This window comes from Phyllostomus discolor, chromosome 13 (genome assembly GCF_004126475.2).
Source record: "Phyllostomus discolor isolate MPI-MPIP mPhyDis1 chromosome 13, mPhyDis1.pri.v3, whole genome shotgun sequence".
Lineage (NCBI taxonomy): Eukaryota > Metazoa > Chordata > Mammalia > Chiroptera > Phyllostomidae > Phyllostomus > Phyllostomus discolor.
In genome coordinates, this window is record NC_040915.2 from 12,298,965 (window position 1) to 12,317,109 (window position 18,145).

The 18,145-nt window shown below is 37.7% G+C and overlaps 1 protein-coding gene across 2 annotated transcripts in view; it reads left to right on the top strand.

Annotated features, from left to right (window-relative positions):
• Positions 1-18,145, top strand: part of PAIP2 (poly(A) binding protein interacting protein 2) — a 25,647-nt gene continuing 7,502 nt past the window's right edge. Inside the window, exons 1-2 of one of the 2 annotated variants that reach the window (XM_028527562.2) lie at positions 17-155; positions 3,002-3,036. The gene's annotated coding sequence lies outside the window, so the exon portion shown is untranslated. Of the gene's footprint in view, positions 156-3,001; positions 3,037-18,145 lie in introns of both variants that reach the window. The other variant, XM_028527561.2, reaches the window with a different exon arrangement.

Here is an 18,145-nt window from a genome sequence, read left to right on the forward strand (position 1 = left end):
GGAAGTTAAGTCACTTCCGGGCTGGGGTGTTTGTTTGGACTGGAGCAGGGAGGCGACGGACGAAGCGCGCGTCGAGCGGGGGAGCGGCGCTGCCTGTGGAGATCCGCAGAGGCCGACCGGACTCGTTGGCTACCGTCCCCGCTGCCGTGCACTGGGTGAGGGATTCCCTCGGGCGGAGCGGCGAAGAGGGTGCGACGGCACTAGCGGTCGAGGGACGGTACCTCGGCGACGGCCGAGGGGCCTAGAGGGTCCCCTGGGTTGTTGGTCTCCCAGCCCTATATCGTCTTTTTTATTATTTGCCAATTTCAGCCGAGTATGAGGGATATGTTTAACTGACTTACTCTCTTTTTACTCTAAGAAATGGCCGTCGCTTTTTTTTCTCATTGTCATTATTATTTATGATTTGGATCTCGCTGCACTTTATCCGGGTCCTCCGTGGCGCGCGAGGGTTGCTGGGATGGCACTTTCTCGCGTTCTGCCCAACCCCCCGCCCTCCAGTCCCTTGGAACACACCCCTCCGGTACCCTTTTCCTCTGCCCCCCTGGGCCGCCTGGCAACAAAGCTCATTGTTTCTCCCCTACTTTACGCCTGCGCGTCGCCACGCGCGGCCCCTAGTTGCTGCGCGTGCGCGCTTTTTCCGAAGCTAGAATGGGGGAAGAAAAAGGGATGGAGGGTCTGGCGGGCTGGCAGACGTCCTAGGGAGCTTTTTGCAACGGACCACCGGCCTGTACTGTTCTGATTCTCTTTCTCCCACTTTTTCGTTTTCCGATACCCCTTATGTATTCTTATGTTGATAGGAGAGCCTTTCGTTATTGGGGTTTTGAGCCATGAACTCTAAGGGCCTGTCCAATTCATTATTTGATTCTGGTCACCTTTTAATTTCTCTTACTTTGTCCTTACTCCCCACCTCCACCAAAAATGTATGGCTTATGGCAAGGTTTTTGAAAACATGTGTTGAAGCAAACCAGTAGTATTTTCTAGTGATTCCGGAAGGGGGCCTTTTCTGTTTTCTTTTGTTGTCTTGTTTTCCCTGTTTTTCCCACCCCAGTATCTCACGGAAACCACAACTTCTAGAAAGAATTTGGCATCCAATTTGCCGTGGGAGACGGTGGCAGCTAATAGCTTTTGGCATTTATTTCAACAAAAAATTCCCATTTTGCCTGTTCTGGGTAGTCTTGTTTTGTGCCTTGGTGGCATGATTTTTCACAAATTGCATTTGAGCAGTTGATCAGATGTTGGTTTACATTTTCATTCAGTAGCCTTTGGATTTTCATCCCCTGCAGGTTATGTTCACCATTAAGAAAGGGGTCTCCATAAGTATTTGAAATGAAGATGATCAGTGCTTACTGTTTGTGCTTCTGTTTCCGGCTTATGAACGAAAATAATAGGCAAATTAGCAGCCTGTTTATATTACTTGCTATTTGTGAACTTGAACAAAATGTATTTCCCCCCACAAATATGTGTCTATGACAAATGAAAATAGATACCTTTACAGAAATTATAGTGTATTCATTTGTTTCTTTAAGGGATGAGAATTAGGTGATGGAGACTCACGGTAATGGTTTCAAGGCTTGGAAGGTTGGCTGTTTTTATTATAGTGTGTAACACATTGTTCCTTAAGAGCTCAAATTGTGGTAGGTGTTAATCTCTACCCTGTTTGGAACAGAGTAAATTTATGGTATGTGGGTTGTTTTTGTTTGTTTTGTTTTCAGTAAGTACTCTGCATCTTATTCAGCTTTATCCCTTTATGACTCTAGAGTGTGATGCTCCAGTTTTAATAAAAAATATAAACATTTATAAAAAGTCTGCTGTTAGCATAGCAATATTATGGGAGAAGCAAGAAGATTGAAAATAAGGCCCCTCTTTCCTTTTGTGCTTTTACATATTCTTGTAATTTATAAACTTTTCAAATTTGTTATAACAACCTTGAAATAAGCAGAGCAAGTTTTATCTTGCCCACTTTGAAACTGATAGAAGGTTGAGAGATTATTTTTATTTTATTAGGCACATATTTCTGTAGCACTTAGAAATGCTAGGTATTATTCGATTTCAATAAGTGCTTTTACAAGTATTTAATCTTTGATGTCTCTAAGTGGTAGTACTACCTACTAAAGATAACAAATGAAGATGTGAAGTAACTTGCCCAGTGTTCCACAGCTAGTAAGAGCTGGAATTCAAATCCAAGTAGTCTAGAGATGATGTGCTCTTAACCATTATAATGTGCTGCCCATGATTTTAAGTGACAAATCCAGGATCTTGAGGATACATAGTAGCGTATTTGGGATTTGAACCCAGTCCAAGACTAAAGTTGTCCAAGTTATTGCCTTTGTGATCTGTGGTGTTGTACAGATGCCTTAATAGTTTGCAATTGTTAGAGCCTGAGGTTCAATTCCAGTAATTCAATTTTTTCCCCTTAATTTTGCCATTGTTTAGAGCAGTGGTGCCCAGTGAGATAGCTACTAAGCAGCTTTGATGAGCACTTGAAATGTGGCATGTGCAACCAAAGAACTAAATTTTTAATAGAACTGTAATTCATTTAAATTTAAATTAGTCACACTTAGCCAGTTGTTACTATACTACATGGTGTGGTTCAGAAGTTAGAATTGCCTGTGCTTATTTTTTGTGTCAGTTTTTATAAATAAGGGTGGTGTTTCTGATGTGCTTTGAGTTTTTTTCCTTTTATTTTTATTGTTGACACTAATACAGATGTACCCATTCTCCCCTCCCCCTGCCTCCACCCATTCCCTGCTGCCCCCTTCCCTCTCGCCATTACCACAGCGTTGTCTGTATCTGTGAGTTATGCATATATGTTCTTTGGCTAATCCTTTCACCTTTTTTCATCTAGTTCCCCCTTCCCCCTCCCCTCTAACAGGTGTTAGTCTATTCCATGTGTCCATGCCTCTTTTTCTAGTTTGTCAGTTTATTTTGTTCATTAGATTCCACATATAAAGGAGATCATATGGTATTTGTCTTTCTCTGACTGGCCTATTTCACTTAGCAGAATATTCTCCAGGTCCATTCGTGCTGTCGGAAAAGGTAAGATTTCCTTCTTTTTTACGGCTGCATAGTATTGCATTGTGTAAATGTACCACAGCTTTTTTATCTACTCATCTACTGCTGGGCACTTGGACTGTGTCCAGATCTTGGCTATGGTAAATAACACTGCTATGAACATAGGGGTACATATTGGTTTAAATTGGTGTTTCAGCACTAGCTGGTGTGGCTCAGTAGGTTGAATGCTGGCCTGTGAACCAAGGGGTCGTGGGTTCAATTCCCAGTCTTGGGCACATTTCTGGGTTGTGGGCCAGGTCCTCAGTAGGTGGTGCATGAGGGGCAGCCATACATTGATGTTTCTCTCCCTCTCTTTCTCCCTCCCTTATCCTCTCTAAAAATAAATAAATACAGTCTTTAAAAAAATAAATTGATGTTTCAGGATTCTTAGAATATATTCCCAGAAATGGGATTACTGGTCAAAAGGCAGTTCAAAAAATTTTTAATTTTTTGAAGAAATTCAGTACTGTTTTCTACAGTGGCTGCACCAGACTGCATTCCCACCAGTATTGTAGTAGGGTTCCTTTTTCTCTACCTCCTTACCAGCACTTGTTGTTAGTTGATTTATTGATGGTAAGCCATTCTGGCAGACGTGAGGTGATATCTCATTGTGGTTTTTATTTGCATCTCTCCGATGATTAGTGATATTGAGCACTTTTTCATATGCCTGTTGGCCATTTGTATGTCCTCTTTGGACAAGTGACTATTTAGGTCCTTTGCCCATTTTTTTAATTGGATTATTTGTCTTTTGGTGTTGTAGTATAATTTTTTTGTATATATTTTGGAAATCAAACCCTTGTTCTATAAATCAGTGGCGAGTATGTTCTCCCATACTGTAGGTTCCCTTCTTTTAAGTATATTTTATTGATTATGCTATTACAGTTGTCCCTATTTTTTTCCCCCTTTGCCTCCCTCCATCTGGTATGTCCTCCCTTCCTCCCACAGTTTCCCACCTTAGTTCATGTCCAGGGGTCATTCATTTAAGTTTTTTGGCTTCTCCATTTCCTATACTATTTTTAGCATCTCCTTGTCAATTTTGTACCTACCGACTATGCTTCTTTTTTTAATTCTTTTTTAGAGAGGAGAAGGGAGGGAGAAAGAGAGGGAAACATCAATGTGTGGTTGCCTCTCATGCACCCCCTACTGGGCATGTGGCCCACAACCCAGACAGGTGCCCTAGACTGGGAATCAAACCAGCCACCCTTTAATTCAAAGGCCGGCACTCAATACATTGAGCCACACCAGTCAGGGCCAATTGTGCTTCTTAATCCCTGTACTACCCCATTCTCCCCCTTTACCCTTCCCGCTGATAACCCTCCATATAATTCCATTTCTGTGATTCTGTTCGTGTTCTAGTTGTTTGCTTAGTTTGTTTTTGTTTTTTAGATTCAGTTGTTGATAATTGTGAGTTGTTTTATATTCATAGTTTTTATCTTATTTTTCTTAAATAAGTCCCTTTAACACTTCATACAATAGGGGCTTGGTGATGATGAACTCCTTTAGCTTTATCTTGTCTGAGAAGCAACTTTATCTGCCCTTCCATTCTAAATGATAGCTTTGCTTGATATAGTAATTTAGGTTGTAGGCCCTTGCTTTTCACCACTTGGAATACTTCTTGCCAGTCCCTTCTTGCCTTTTGAGAAGTCAGCTGACAGTCTTATGGGAACTCCTTTGTAGGTAACTTTGCCTTTTCTCTTGCTGCTTTTAAGATTCTTTATTTTTAACCTTAGGCATTTTAATTATGATATGTCTTGATGTGGTCCTCTTTGGGTCCAACTCGTTTGGGAGACTATGCTTCCTGGACTTGTATGTCTGATTCCTTCACCTAACTAGAGAAGTTTTCTTTCATTTTTCAACTAAGTTTTCAATTCCTTGCTGTTCTTCCCCTTGTAGCATCCCTATGATTTGGATGTTGGCACTTTTGGAGGTGTCCCAGAGTCATCTTATTCTCTCCTCGTTTTTTTGAGTTCTTGTTTCTTCATTCTGTACTGGTTGACTGTTTATTTCTTCCTTATGTTCCAAATCATTGATTTGAGCCCTGATTTCCTTCCCTTCACTGTTGGCTCCCTGTGGATATTTTTTTATTTCACTTAGTGTAGCCTTTATTTCTTCCCTTATGCATTGGCCATACTCAATGAGTTTTCTGAGCATCCTTATACCAGTGTTTTGAACTCTATCTGATCAGTTGGCTATCTTAGTTTTGCTTAGTTCTTTTTCTGGAGTTTTGATCTGTTCTTTCATTTGGGCCATATTTCTTTGTGTTTAGCAGCCTCCCTGTGTTAGTTTCTGTGTATTAGGTAGAGCTGTTTTGACTCCCTTTCTTGGTGCACCTGTTTATATTGTAAGGGGTGGATGGAGGCTTAGGTATTTGCCAGGGTCAAGCAACCTGCTTCACAGCTTTGTGGCGCTATATGTGAGTTCCCTTTTCACTTTGTTGATGGTTTCTTTAGCTGTGCAGAAACTATGTAGTTTAATGTAGTGTCATTTACTTATTTTTTTCTTTATTTCCCTTGCTCTAGGAGACATTGGCAAAAAAATATTGTTACGAGATTTTTCTTCTAGGATTTTTGTTTTCACTGCTTATATTTAAGTCTTTTATCCATTTTAAGTTTATTCTTGTATAATGGTGTAAGTTGGTGGTCTAGTTTCTTTTTTTTTTTTTTTTTTTTTGCATGTTGCTTTCTAGTTTTCCTAGCACCATTTATTGAAGACTGACCTCATTCCATTGTTATGCTCTTGCCTCCTTTGTCAAATACTAATTGACCCATGTAGGCATGGGTTTATTTCTGTGCTCTCTGTTCTGTTCCATTGATTTATATGCCTGTTCTTGTGCTAGCACCAGGCTGTTCTGATTACAGTGGCTATCCCTCCAACTTTGTTCTTCTTTCTCAAGATTGCTGAGGCTATTTGGGATCTTTTCTGGCTCCATATAAATTTTTAGAATGTTCTAGATCTGTGAAATATGCCATTGGTATTTAAATGGGAATTGTGTTGAATCTGTAGATTGCTTTGAGTAGTATGTACATTTTTATGATGTTCATTCTATCCATCCATGAACACAGTGTATGCATCCACTTATTTGCACCTTCTACAATTGCTTTATTGTCCTATAATTTTCCAAGTAAAGGTCTTTTACCTCCTTGGTTAAATTTATTTCTGGTAATGGGGGGAAGAGGGGAGGGTTGGGTGGGTGGGCTGGAATGGGAGTAGGGGGGAGAAAAATGTACTTGAACAATGATTAAAATAAAAAAATAAAAAAAATTTATTTCTAAGTACCTCTTTCTTTGTTCTTGTTGCAATAGTAAATGGGATTTTCTTAATTTTTATTTCTGACAATTCATTATTGGTGTATAGAAATGCTACTGATTTCTGAATGTTAATTTTGTACCCTGCTACTTTGCCAAATTCATTTATTAGATCTAGTAGCTTTTCAGTGGAGTCTTGAGGGTTTTCCATGCACAGTATCATGTCATCTGTGAGTAATGACAATGTTGTTTCCTCCTTTCCTATTTCAGTGCCTTTTATTTTTTTCTGATTGCTGTGACTAGGACTTAACAGTACTATGTTGAATGAGAGTGGTGAACGTGGACTTCCCTGTCTTATTCCTGATCTTAAAATAAATGCTTTTAGTTTTTGCCCATTGAGTATGATGGGTTTGTCATGTGTGACCTTTATTACATTGAGATATGCACCTTCTATTCCCACTCTAATGAGAGATTTTGTCATAAATGGGATTTTATTTTATTTTATTTTTTAATTTTTATTTATTGATTTGAGGAGAGGGGAGCAGAGAGAAAGAGAAACAGGCATCAATTTGTTGTCCCAGTTATTTGTGCATTCATTGTTTGAATTTGTTGTTGTTGTTGTTTTTCCCTAAAGATTTTATTTATTCCCAGAGAGAGGGGAAGGGAGTGAGAAAGAGAGGGAGAGAAACATCAATGTGTGGTTGCCTCTCACAAGCCCCCTACTGGGGACCTGACCCATAACCCAGGCATGTGCCCTGACTGTGAATTGAATTGGCGACTCTATGGTTTGCAGGCCGGCACTCAATTCACTGAGCCACACCAGCCAGGACCCATTGTTCGATTCTTGTATATGCCCTGACTGGGGATTGAACCTGCAACCTTTGCATATCCAGACAATGTTCTGATCAACTGAGCTACCTGGTTGGGGCAGGTAGCTGGATTTTATAAAATGCTTTTTCTGCATCTGTTGATACGATCATATGGTTTTTGTTCTTCATTTTGTTTATGTGGTATATCACATTTATTGATTTGTGGATACTGTACCAAGCTTGCATCCCCTGAATAAATCTCACTTGATCGTGGTATGTGACTTTTTAATGTATTGCTGGATCCAGTTTGATAATATTTTTGTTGAGAATTTAGCATCTATATTCATCAGGGATATTGGCCTATATTTTCTTTCTTTGTAGTGTCTTTATCTGGTTTTGGAAGTAGGGTAGTGCTGGCCTTGTAAAGTGAGCCTGGGAGTTTGCCCTCCTCTTGATTTTTTTTTAAATAGTTTAAGAAGGGTAGGTGTTAGTTCTTTGAATGTTTGGTAAAATTCACCTGTGAACCCACCCAGTCTGGAGCTTTTATTATTTGGGTTTTGTTTTGTTTTTATTACTGCTTCAGTTTCACTAGTTGTAATCTGTCTATTAAGATTCTCTGACTCTTCCTGATTCAGTTTTGGAAGATTGTATGTTTCTAGGAATTTACCCATTTTTCCTAGATTGTCCAGTTTGTTAGTATATAGTTGTTAGTAATATTTTCTTGAAATTCTTTGTATTTCTTTGGTGTCATTGTACTTCTCTTTCATTTTTTATTGTATTTATGTGGACCCTCTTTTTTTTCTTGATGAGTCTGGTTAAAGGTTTGTTGATCTTATTTTATTGTTTTGTTTTGTTTTTTTTCCAGTTCTTTCAGTGATAGGTTAGTTTACTTTAGTTTTTCTTGTTTCCTGAAGTAGGCCTATAATGCTATGAGTTTTCCTCTTAGGACTGCTTTTGCTGTGTCCCATAGATTTTGGTTTGTTCTCATTTTCATTTGTTTCATGGTAACTTTTGATTTCTTCCTTGGTCTCATTATTAACCTTCTAGTAACATTATTTAGCTTCCATGACTGTGTGTGTTTCAGTTTTTTTCTTATGGTTGATTTCTAGTTTCATACCATTACGGTCAGAGAAGGTGCTTGATATGATTTCAGTTGTCTTAAATTTATTGAGACCTACTATGTGTCCTACCTAACATGGTCTACCCTAGAAAGTGTTCCATGTGTGCTTGAAAATAATGTGTAGTCTGCTTTTGGGGGGCAAAATGCTCTAAAGATATCAATTAAATCCATCTGATATAGTGTCTCATTTAAGTCCACCATTTCCTTGTTGACTTTCTGTCTGGAAGATCTATCCATTGATGTCAATGGGGTATTGAGATCCCCTACTATGACTGTAAATTGTTATCCTTTTTTTATGTCCATTTAGATTTGCTTTACATATTTAGGTGCTCCTATGTTGGGTACATAAATGTTTATTTACCAGGAATATATCCTCTTGTTGGAGAGCATAATAATAAGAAAACTTATTGTTATGAATTTTTGTCACCAGTGATGATAGGTAGTGCTGAGCAATCCTTACTCGTACCTTTACGTCATCACCCTTGTTACATCGCAGTTTAGATTAGGGTTGTATAGTCTTTGGGATTTTTCTGTGACATTATTTCACCTACAGGTTTATGGACATGTAATTTTTACCAAATACCTTTTCTAAAAACCTTTCATTGCTATAAATGGTTAATGAGCACTAAGATAATACTTTCCTTTGCCAGGCTCTCTACTTAGGTACTTTTATTGCTATCCTTTTTATAGATGGGGAACCTGAGACACGGAGAACTTAAATTACTTGCCCAAGGGATCTAGAGCTCGTACTTTTAATCATTATTTTATACTGCCCAACATTAAACCAGAATTTCAAGGTTCCTCACAAATTTCTGAGTGGAAAACCAGTTGATACAAAATTTCTTTATCCTTTCTTACTAACTGCTGAAGGTCTCTTACAACTGGTATGCTAAGATACAAGATATGTATGTAAGGTTAAGGAATCACAGTAGTTCAAAGTAGAGTCTGTCAGAAGTAAAGATGGTGACTGTGGAGTCACATTAAAGAAAGAGACAGGAGGGAGCTTTTTTAACCCCTAACCTGAGGACATGTTTATCGATTTTACACAGACAGAAAGAAAAACGTCAGTGTGAGAAACATTGATGGGTTGCCACCCATACACACCGACAGGTTATTGAACCACAGCTTATGTATGTGCCCTGACCGGAGAGCAGCCCTGCAATGTTTTTGATATACAGGACGATGGTTCTACCAACTGAGCCACCAGGCTAGAGTGATGGAAGAGAATTTTATTAGAATTTTAATAAGAATTTTTACAAGGTAAAGGGGAGGGTTTCAAAAACTTAAAAGATTTACATATTTTAAATTTTTATGCAGAATATGAAAGAAAGGACATTGCTAGAAAGCATTATGTGTAGGTAGGAGGCATTTCAAGATTTGGGGGAGAACAGCTGAAGATAAGAGTTTATAAATTAAAAGTGCCAGGCAACAATTTAAAAAAAAAGAAAAAATGTTCTCCCCTAACCAAAATCTGGTGACATTTCTGAATTTAAGTGTTAGGCTGTCACCTAAACAGGATGTTTACAAAAGAACAAAAATTAGTTTTTTTATAATAGTGAAAGCTGTAACGTTTGTAGATTAGTGACAAAAGTCTAAATCTGTCCCACTTATTAAAATATAAAGGCAGAAGACTTAAAGTGGCTTAGAAATAGATATCAGGTTACCTGTAGGACTGTTAAACCAAAACAGATGTCAAGTTAGGGAAACAGTGATAAGCAGTAAACATAAACAGGTGATCATATGAAATTTAAGTCTGCATTTTAAAAATTCTATGGAAAGATAAATACTGTAAGGGAAAACCTAATAATGTGGATCTAACAGTGCTAATCTATTTCCACAGAACTTAGGAGATGGGTGTGGGGGAGGAAGTTGGTAAGTAAAATCATTTGAAAAATCTTGCCTTGTCTTGGATCAGGGACTTGGTTAGGTATACTGAAGAAGGAAAAGCATTCTGAATGTCTTGAATTGGATATGGGTTTATAGAATATATTTTTAATTGACAGGAAAGTATTCAAAAGTTTAATTGCACAATAGATGTAAGTCATATCATTATGCTGTACACCTTAAACTTACATGGTGCTGATGTCAATTATATCTCAAACTGGAAAAAGAAAAAACACTGATTCCTCAGTAGTCTGTAAGTAAATAAAAAATAAAGCTTTTTTAATTTTTTTTTTAAGAAAATCATTTAAAGTAGGGCAGTGATCATTGCCAGAATACAATGTGAAAATAAACCAAATATAAAATTATGATGGAAGACATAAAGCCAACCAAACATCAGTTGTCAAAAATGTTAATTCCCTACGAGACAGATTATTTAGGTCGAATAATCTAACTTAGAGTAGAGAATTTGATTTCATCACTTTCAGAATTTAACAGATGAATTTAAAAAATCAGCCTAATATATATGTATATACACACATCATCTTTGTATCTTAGAAATAGAAATCATTTTTTCGTTTAAGGCCCCAGGAATATTTTACAAAAATCAACTGTAGTTCCCTGCAAACAAAACTAATAAATCCCAAAAGTAAAGGCTTTTTTGTCTACATTTTATAACATAATAAAACTAGGAATTAGGGCATCAAGAGATAACCAAAAGAACTTTAACTGCTTGGAGATTAAGAAAAATATTCTTTAAAAAAAAAAAAAAAAAAGGACCCCTGGCTGGTGTGGCTCAGTGGATTGAGTGCCAGCCTGCGAACTGGAAGGTTGCAGGTTTGATTCCCAGTCAGGGCACATGCCTGGGTTACCAGCCAGGTCCCCAGGTAGGTGTGTGTGAGAGGCAGCCAGTTGATACATCTCTCACACATCAGTGTTTCTCTCCCTCTCTTTCTCCTTTCCCCTCTCCCTAAAAAATAAATAAATCTTCCAAAACAAAGAAAAATATGCTTCCGAATCTGTGGCTCGTTATAAATTAAGGAGTAATTTGTAATTAACTAAAATTGATAAGAAATATACTCTATATAAAAACTTCTAGGGAATATTTATAGGCACAAAACTTTCATTAAGTGAAAGGTTGAAAATAAACATTATTCAACTTGAAACACAAAGAGCAGCAAATTGGCTGAAATTAAGTAGAAAGGAAGGAAAAATAAAGTGTGAAAACTGAAGTTAATTAAATAAAAATAAGTAGAAAAGATGAATACAACCAAGACCATGGGTTTTGTTTATTAAAGTTGAATTATTTAATAGGTAATCTATCCAAAACTTAAAAGATACAAGAAAAATATCTCCAGCCACCTCGTTCTCCCTGTAGGTAAACCAATATTCATAGTTTTTTAAACAACTCTTAGTGAACTATGATTGATATACCATGCATTTTACCCATTTAAAGTATACAGTAGAGTGTTTTTAGTCTATTCACAGTTATGCATTCATCACCACAATCAGTTTTAGAACATTTTTAATTACCCTCAGAAAGAAACCATATACCCCTTAACCATCATGCAACATGTAGTTTTAACCATCATGCAACATGTAGTTCTTTGTGGCTTTTTTCACTTGACATGTTTTCATTATTCATGTTATAATGTATCACGTCTTTCATGAGTAATACTCCATTGTGTAGACATACCACATTGTATTTATCCACTTATTTACTAGGTCCCTTTGGGTTGTATTTACTTTTTGGCTATTGAAAATAATACTGCTGTGCACAAGTTTATGTGTACTTACATGTTTTCTAGCCATTCTAGTGTAAAGTGGTGTCTCGTGGGGTTTGGGGTATGTTTTGTTGTTGTTTTGTTTGGGGGTTTTTTTGTTGTTGTTGTTGTTTTTTTAAGATTTTATTTGTTTTTAGAAAGAGGGGAAGGGAGGGCGAAAGAGGGAGAGAAACATCAATATGTGGTTGCCTCTCACACACCCCCTACGGGGACCTGGCCTGCAACCCAGGCATGTGCCCTGACCGGGAATCCACCTTTTGGTTCGCAGGCCTGTGTTCAATCCACTGCGCCACACCAACCAGGGCTCATTGTGGTTTTCATTGAATTTCCCTACTGGTTAATGATGTTGATCGTCTCCTCATGTATCTATTGGCCATTTATATGTCCTTTGGAAAACTATCTATTCAGTCCTTTGCCCGTTTTTAAATTGGGTGGTTTATATTTTTATTATCAAGTAGCAATAGTTCTTTATATATTCTAGATACAAGTCTAATCAGATACGATTTGCTTCTCAGTTTCTTTTATATCTTTTTAGAGATTTTCTGCATTTGTAAACCATGAAGACACATGCACATAGATCCCCCTCTTTTACATATATGAATTTAGTACACTCACTGTTCTGCAAATTGCAAAGCTGGAATTTTTTTCCCCCCCTAAATCTCTGGTAGGCCTAATCAAGGAAAAGAGAAACATAAAATCAAATTAGCTGTGAAAAAAAAAGAATAAGAAAATTAGAATAGTGGCATTCTGTGCAAAGTACAGTCTTTGTCATTTTATAACAAAATTGAAATTCTGGAGAAAATAACATTTTAATGAAATATAAATCACCATTAACCAAAGAGGTAGAAAACTTGAATAGACCTATCATAACAAGAAAAAAATAAATAAATCTTGTTAAAGACTAGTTTTGAAGCATTTGAGATTTTACAAATTTATTTTACCATTTTTATCCTGGCATTTGTTGTCAGTTTTGGCTTAAAGAAACTGTCATTAAAATTCTCTTTAAAAGAAATGTACTAGTTTAAATCATGCCAAGCTCATATAATTTTAGATTTATTTACCTTCAGGAATTACATAGTTCTTGTTATTGAAATTATTCCTGAATATAAGGATGGAAATTTCCTGGTTTATTTCTGTTTGAAAGCAGTTTTCTGCAGGGATATAACATTCTGGGGGTTGCAGTTATTTTCTTTCAGTGTAGTTTTACTTTTTTTTTAAGATTTTATTTATTTTTAGAGAGGTGAAGGGAGGGGGGAGAGAGAAACATCAATGTGTGGTTGCCTCTTATGTGGCCCCCACTGGGGACCTGGCCCACAACCCAGGCATGTGCCCTGACTGGGAATCGAACCTGTGATGCTTTGGTTCGCAGCCCACGCTCAATCCACTGAGCTACTCCAGCCAGGGCTAGTTTTACTTTTTATTGTGTTGAAAAGCAGCTGATTTTTCTTGTCTCATTTTAAAAATGTTTCTGCTCTGGCTGGCTAGCTCAGTTGGTTAGATCAGGGGTGTCAAACTCATTTTCACCAGGGACCACATCAGCCTTGCAGTTGCCTTCAAATGGCCAAATGTAATTTTAAGACTGCATAACTCCTTAACAGTTAACTGAGGGTTCCGTGCTGCCACTGGGTAGAAAGAAACAAGGTGCTGGGCCGGATGAAACAAGGCTGAGGGCCAGATTCGGCCATGGGCCTTGTGTTTGCCACCTGTAGATTAGAGCATTGTTCCAGTATGCCAAGGTTGTGGGTTTGGTCCCTGGTCAGGGCACGTACAAGAGTCAACTAATAAATGCATAAATAAGCGTTAACAAATCACTGTTTCTCTCTCTCCCTCTCCCTCTCCCCCTCCCCCCTTCACACACTCCCCCTCTCACCACCACTGCCCTTCCCCCCGCCTTTCCCCACCCCAACCCTTCCTCTCTCTCTTAAAAAAAGTCAATAAATAAACTTTAAAAGGTTGAATCTCATTTTAAGTGTGTGTGTGTTTTAGGTTGAGTCTTTTTTTTTTAAGATTTATTTTTAGGGAGAGGGGAAGGGAAGGCTAAAGAGAGGGATACAAACATGAATGTGTGGTTGCCTCTCACATGCCCCCCACTGGGAACCCAGCCTGCAACCTAGGCATGTGCCCTAGACTGGGAATCGAACCAGCAACCACCCTCTGATTCAAAGGCCCGTGCTCAATCCACTAAGCTATACCAGCTGGGGCTAAAAAATATATTTTTAATATATATTCCCATAGATATATTTTTTTAATGGTTGGTTTTTTGCTTTTAAGAATTCTCTCATTTTCTGCAGTTTATATTATATTGTGATTTGTAGCTAGCTTTGAGATTCTTGGTCTTCTTAAACATGTTGGTTGATATTTTTCATCAGATCTAGAATAATCAGATTGTGCCTCTGTCCCATTTGTGCTCTTCTGGAACTTGGTAGTTGACATTCTGTCCACTGCATTGCTTAAAACTTTTTTGTATTTTCTGTCTTTTTGTCTTTGATGTTTTCTGGACAGTCTTTTATCTTCCAGTTCTTCTATTGTATCTGATCTGCTGCCAAACTTACTGTATTTTTACATTGTGATTTCTATATATCTAGATGTCGTATTGCCTTTTGTCCCAGTCTTCTATGCACTTTTTATACTTTGCTTTTCTCTGGGATATTTTCAAGATTTACATGCAATAATCATTTGTTTTCTCATGTGTTATTTAATCCCAATATTTGCAATTGGGTATGGGTCTGACAATGCTCTCTATAAATTGTGCTGCTTGCTCATTGTGCCTTGTTTTTACCTTTTGGGTTTGGTTATCTTTAATCATATATTGCTTGTTGTCCTTAAATTATTTGTGGAGCCCTGGCTGGTGTGGCTCAGTGGATTGAGTGCCAGCCTGGGAACTGAAAGGTCGCCTCTTCAGTCCCTTATCAGGGTACGTGCTTGGGCTGTGGGCCAAGTCTGCAGTTGGGGGCATGTGAGAGGCAACTGATTGATGTTTCTCCCCCTGTATTTCTCTCTCTCTCTAAAAACAAATAAATAAAACCTTTAAAAATAATTTTTTAAAAAATTATTTGTGGAGGTCCTAAGGCCTAGAATGAATGTGCCTTCCTCTCAGGGAGTTTAACCTTTGCTTTTAACAGTAACTGGCACTGGGGACACTGCCATTTCAGGACCATTTCATAGTTAGTTCACCACCTAGGATGTTCTCGACCTCCCAAGGTTGAGGAGACTTGCTTCCTCCTATCCACAGGAGAATCAGCTATAGTCACAGTGTCCTTGTTCCCATCCATCTCTTCTCAATTTGCATGGTAGGAAGTGAGGGTTACTTTTGGTTTACTCTACCCTGAGCATATAATTACCCTGAGCAATTACAGCCTAGCCCTTAAAGGTCTTCTTGGTTTAGAGTGGGTAAGATTTTCTATTCATTTTTCCACCTCTACTTCTGTGCCTCTTGTTCCATAAAGCATCCAAGGAGCAACCCCAAAGAAACCTAATAGACAAAAGGCTGCTTCATTGTTTAAAAGTTGTACTTTGCTGCCTGAATTCCCACTTTACTTTCTTGTCAACCCTTTGTTGCTTTTAAGGATTTCTTGTAAAATATTTTATTTTTTAGTACAAAGACTGGTTCAAATAATCTAGCCAGCTATTATTGGTAAAAAGTCCTGATTTATTTATGTATTACAGAATTAAAACAATTTCAAGAGAATAGATACACTGTCTTACTGGCCAAAAAACTTAATATAAAAATATCAATGCTGATTAAGTTGCAGAATTTAATAAAATTCTAATCAGACTATTATAGACAAAATGATTCTAAAGTTCATATGAAAAATAAGTATGCAAGCTTTTCCCTCAAAAGGTGGGGAAGGGGATTGTGCTATTGCATAAGAAAACTTACTCTAGTAATTTTTTATTTGTTATTGTAGTTTTCAACTCCAGAAGTTCTATTTAGTTTCTTATAATTTTTCTGTGTTGATGTTCTCTCTCTTTTTTTTTTATGAAACCTCATTCTTGTGGTTTCCTTTAGTTCTCTGTACATGGTTTTCTTTATTTAGCTCTTTGAACATATTTTAAATACCTGTTTAAAGTCTTTGTCTTTTTTCCTGTGTATAAGCCATACTTTCTTATTTCTTTGCTTGCCTTAAAATTTTTATTGAAAACTGGACATTTTGAATATTATGTTGAAGCTCCAGAAACCAGATTCTTCCCTCTCCCCAGGTTTGTTCTGCTTTAGTTTGGTGACTTTTCTGAACTAATTTTGTAAAACTCCACCGTCTTTTGTGTCTGTGGCCAATGAAGTCACTGTTCCATTAGCTTAGTGATCCACTGGTTATTTAAAAGAGATTTCCTGCCCTGGCTGATGTAGTTCAGTGGGTTGAGTGCTGGCCTGTGAACCAAAGGGTTGCTGGTTCAATTCCCAGTCAGGGCACATGCTTGGGTTGCAGGCCAGGTCCCCAGTAAGGGGGTGCATGAGAGGCAACCACACCTTGATGTTTCTCTCCCTTTCTCTCTCCCCCATCTCTAAAAATAAAATAAATAAAATGTTTTTAAAAGAGATTTCCTTAAATACCTGTAAACCAAAAACAAAACCCTCCCAGTCTTTGCAGATGGACTCTTGTGTATATGTTGAGGCATACTTTCAACACTTAGACAGATTGCAACTCTTTCTTAGCTTCCATTTTATGTGCAGAACATGAAGGTCATCCAGAGGTGAGATTGTAGGGTCATCCCAGGTCTTTCCCCAAAGCATCTGCTTTCCTCCTAGGCTTTTCACTTTTTTTTTTTTTTTTAAGATTTTATTTATTTTCGGAGAGGGAAGAGAGGGAGAGGGAGAGAAAGGGGGGGGGGGGACATCAATGTGCGTTTGCTGGGGGTCCTGGCCTGCAACCCAGGCATGTACCCTGACTGGGGATCAAACCTGCGACACTGTGGTTCGCAGCCCACGCTCAATCCACTGAGCTACGCCAGCCAGGGCCGGCTTTTCACTTTTATTTGTTGTTTGTTCCAACTGTTATTTCTTGCCCTAGGCAGCATTGGCTACTATTACATGTAGCTTTATATTTGAACATAGGCCAATCACTTTACGATTTTATCTTTTAAAATTGTAAACCTTACGGTGTTTGAACTATATATTCAGTATTTTTTAAATAGCAAACACAAAAAAAGGAAGCACTGTAAAGAGTGTGGTCCAGGAAGGGTCAAGAACAGGTCATAGAAGAAACTTAAAAACCCAGTATATTGCCTTATATTAGAACATTTTGAGTTCAGTAATTGTATGTCTCTCAATATTCTGAAAATAAATGATCCTTACCCCTCTGACTTTCACTTAACTGGCCAACAGTTTTTTTTTTTTTTTTCCTTTAACTATCTAAAGTATAAGATTAGTGTCCAGGCTCCAGTTCATTCTTTTAGCTTCAGTTATGATTTGTTTCCCAAATACTGCATGACAAAGTAATTCCATTTACTTAGACTTCATAGACTCTCTTCACTGGGATCTTGAGCAGAACCACAGGTTGTTTGATGACATGCAGGCAGGCAAAAAGCTGGCCCGGGACTTTGTCAAATGTAGGGATTGGGTCCTTTTTACTAAGCACTGTTTATATTTTGTACTGGTTAGTATCGTATAAGGAGGAAGGAACCCCTTGGGATTCCCAGACTATAGAATTTGCTGAAGCAGATATTTCATTGTTTTACAAAAACTTGTGTTCATAAAATGCATGGCATACACTTTTATTTTTTTTAAGTGTTTGCATTTATATAGAGATTTACTTTAGTCACCTGAAAGCAAATTTTAAAACAAAACTATTTCTAAATGGACATGTCTCACATACACAGTTGCCACTTAACTATTCAGTTCTGTTTGAATATTGATTATACTCTGCTAAACATGATTTTTGCTGTTTTTCATTGCGATATAAGTCACTTGTTATTATTTTCGTCTTTGAAAGCTAGGATTTAATGGGTACATGTTGGGATAGGATGCATGTTAGGAAAATAATAATGAAAAGCTATTATAAATTGGGGTGTCTTTGAATGTAGTTTAATGATTGGTTCATACAACGAGTAAACAAAGTCCCATCCTCTTGCAAAGCAGGGTTAGCTTCTGCTTTTCATTATGTTTGAGATGGATCTAAAATGTAATTCATGTAAAGATGAACATGTAAATATTTGGTTGCTGACATAAGAATGAGTAATTTTCAGCCCTGGCTGGCGTAGCTCAGTGGATTGAGCACGGGCTGCAAACTAAAGTGTCGCAGGTTCGATTCCCAGTCA